The following is a 3,410-nucleotide window of genomic DNA, read 5'->3' on the forward strand; positions in this document are numbered from 1 at the left end:
TCTCATCGCTTGGAGCTTTTTTGTGTAGCGGGTCAAGTATTTGACATTTCCGCTTTCTTGTGTTTATCAGCCATAACCACCAATGTCCCGAGTGGCAAACAGGAGCAAAAATCTGAAGGATTGCCACATTTCAACAGTGTGTTATTTTATTTGGCATATAAGTAAATAAGCGAACTAACAAATTTAGCAAACGAAAACTTACATATGGATGCGAACTTAATTTTTTTCTATCTATGAAGTGAATGAAACTCGGGTAGGCTTCCACCCTGAATTCCTTTTTCGTTTTTGGGGATATGAATTCCCCCTTTGGGTGATCCGAAAGTGCCATGCTCTGCAAGAATTGCGAAACAAGAAATGAAATACTGAAAATACACAACTTACACCCAATCTAAGCTAAAAAATACACCCAAATGAATGCATAAAATACACCCAAAGTTCGTAGAAGTAACACTTACCACAATATGGGGGGGAGACAGTATATTTGTTCCTGAAACCTCTTTTCATTTTTCTGGTTTAAGATGAGACAGATGGCAGATACAATCTAGAAATATATGCCGAAATCAATTTTAAATTAATAAACATTGCAGTTGACTTTGGTGTAAAAACATTAATGTTAGTCTAATATTACCTGAGATTCTATATCACTTTTTGCCTGGAGGGATGCAATGTGCATTCTTATCAAAATGTATTCTCCTTGGCCAATCAGAGTGCATATCTCCTCATACTCGTCAGTATCGCCTTTTGCATCTTCCTTCAGTCTCGTCCCCCAGATGTAGCACTTTTGTTTCATATCATCCGGAATTTGATTTATTCCCCCAGGAGTTTCAAATTTTGCAGAACTTTCTTCCCCAGTCTCCCTCTGAATTTGTGGACTTTCGTCTTTTCCCTTTGCCGCACTGCTTGCTAATTTTTGGACCAAACTGTCTAACTGTTCTAGCATAGTTGCAGTTTCTGGAGATTTTTCCCTTTCTGTCTCCTGCGTTGACGCCCCCTCCTGGCTTGAATCTGTCAATCCGAGGCTGAATGATGGCATCCTCGGATCTGTTTTAGGAACATAGCTTGCTGTCAGTGCCATCATCAACAGGGCAGCAGCGTCCTCTGCGTCTGGATGACTGCGTCATTATGTATAAGAATAAGAGTAAGAATAAGAATATACGGATGATAAGCAAAGATTGATTTTATTCTAATGAACTTACATTTTTGTTGGAGCTGGGGGAAGCTTGGGTGTTGTTTCTTGAAGTTGTTTGGGGGTTTCAGGAGTGCTGCACAGTTACACAAAATTAATCAGGAAGAATATACACCCAAACTATTAGCAAATATACAGCCAAACCCTAAATAAATATACACCCAATACTATTTTCTTACGTTTCTCTAGCCACTTCAATCTGTAGCATAGGGGTTGGTTCGAAATCTGCGTCAGTGGTTGTTTGTTGGGATGCCGGCACAAAAAACTGGATCGGGACTCTAAACAAGAATAAAAATGAAAGGTTAACAACATATTTGAAAATAATAAGGTTATAAGGTTGAAATATTCTTGGAAAACTCACATTGGAAGCGCTTCCGACGGCGTTTGTTCCCTAACAACCATCATATTCGAATGAGTCGGAGTCAACCTAAAATACACCCAAAGAAGATCAAAAAATACATCCGAACAATTCAAAAAGAAGACGGGCTTTGTTTTTTGAGAACTTACATACTTGCAGTTTTTGCTTTTTTTTGCTGCCTTTTTTCTTGAATAAAATAATAAAGGGCTTTTTTTCTAAAAAAAATATATACAGAAGTTATTAGAAGAACAAAAGTAACGGTTATTTGAAAGAGAAATTACATGCTCTGAGACGGCTGGTTTACACTACTCTGTTCTGTGCGTCCTTGAGAGGAAGGATCATCACTTCCCAAGTTCACAGCCGGTAGTCTAAACAGATTTCATGTTATTCAAACGAAATATACATCCAACTTAGTAAACAAGATACACCCAACTTGATCAATAAAATACACCCAAATTGTTTCACAGAATACATCCAAATGATGATAACAAGATTTTATTAAATAATAAAGCTTCTTACGTTTCAGAGGACACATAGCGACCTTCTGTCGATCGCAGGTCAGCTTGGTTCTCCCTGCGAAACAAGATACAATTATTAGCAAACAAAAGACACCAAAATCTCAAATACACAGCCCAGCAAGACATACCCCTCTGCAGCAGATTTATCAACGTTTTCCCTTAGCCATTCATCGAGTTCGTCACTTGATATTTCATATCTCTCACTACATTCATAAAATAAGACGTTAACAAAAATAATTACGATGATAGACCGTAGTATAGCTTACGAGGTACTGTACCCGTCAAAGTATTGATCTTCTTCAGGAGGTGAATCATCCACAACAACTTTTTTCTTTTTTTGTTGTGTTCTGGGTGGCAAAAAAAACAGTACCAATCAGAAATAAAAAATTAATTTTATCATAGAATTTTATCCAAAGAATTGCTTACTTTTTTGGAGTTGTTTTTGTTTCTTTCTTTTTCTTCTCCTTCTCCGCAGGCGATGATTCTTCGCTCCTATAAGTGAATAATAGACACTTCAATTAATACACGAAATCTTTATAACGAAGCCAAAAGAAAGGAGTATTAATTTCAGGACATTACTCATCACTTGGTTCAGATTCAGATTCTGTATCAGAATCTGACTCGTCTTGCCTTTGCTTTCTTTTTCTTGAGTCCATATCTCGCCTTCCTTTTTTTTGTTTTTTTTATTTCTTTTTTTTTTCTTTTTTTTCTTTTTTTCTCATTTTTTCTCTTGTCTCTGCCATCTTCACAATCCCCTGAAACATGAGATATTTTAGTTAGCACCATTCGGGTAAATAAAATACACCAACTTATTATGATTACTCACCAAAATTTCCTCTCTTTCTGCATTCATTCTTTCCACCAACTGCTCTTTAGTCCAGTTGGCAATCCATGGTTTTTGTGGTCTTTCAGCCCTGTTCTTGCCTTTGTTTTTTGAAAGATGAAAGTAGATTATCATCAGGGCGAAGAGGCAGCCATTGATTGCCTTCTTCTTCTTCTCTTGATAGTCTGTGATGCCCTTGACCATGAAGGTCAAAACATGCCCCCCCAGTTTCTCTCCGATATGCCGTCCATCTTAAAAATTGGGGCCAGGTGCACGGGCGATATTTTATTTATCGTCGTTGGCAAAAGGAACGCCATCTGTATGTAGAGGATGAATATCCTCTTGAACATCAGGCGTTCCTCTTCGTTGCCAACGCCGATTTCCATCATTTCATCGGTAAGACTTTTGAGGGTCTTACCCTGGAATCTTCTATAAATTATTTTGTCATCATCAGAAAGTTTCTTATACTCAACTTTCTCAGGAAATAGATCTCCTACAAAAAGGAAGACAACAAAGCATCCAAGT

General features: G+C 37.5%; 1 long non-coding RNA gene across 1 annotated transcript; it reads right to left on the bottom strand.

Moving 5' to 3' along the window:
• Positions 1-1,601: 1,601 nt before the first annotated feature.
• Positions 1,602-2,718, bottom strand: LOC107466137 (uncharacterized). The gene is made up of 7 exons (XR_001587624.3): positions 2,642-2,718; positions 2,489-2,554; positions 2,341-2,409; positions 2,191-2,265; positions 2,064-2,117; positions 1,826-1,912; positions 1,602-1,613 (listed from the first exon to the last, which is right to left on the bottom strand). It is a non-coding gene; the product is annotated as an uncharacterized LOC107466137 (long non-coding RNA).
• Between the last annotated feature and the right edge of the window lie 692 nt (positions 2,719-3,410).

This window comes from Arachis duranensis, chromosome 9, assembly GCF_000817695.3.
Source record: "Arachis duranensis cultivar V14167 chromosome 9, aradu.V14167.gnm2.J7QH, whole genome shotgun sequence".
NCBI classification, from domain to species: Eukaryota; Viridiplantae; Streptophyta; class Magnoliopsida; order Fabales; family Fabaceae; genus Arachis; species Arachis duranensis.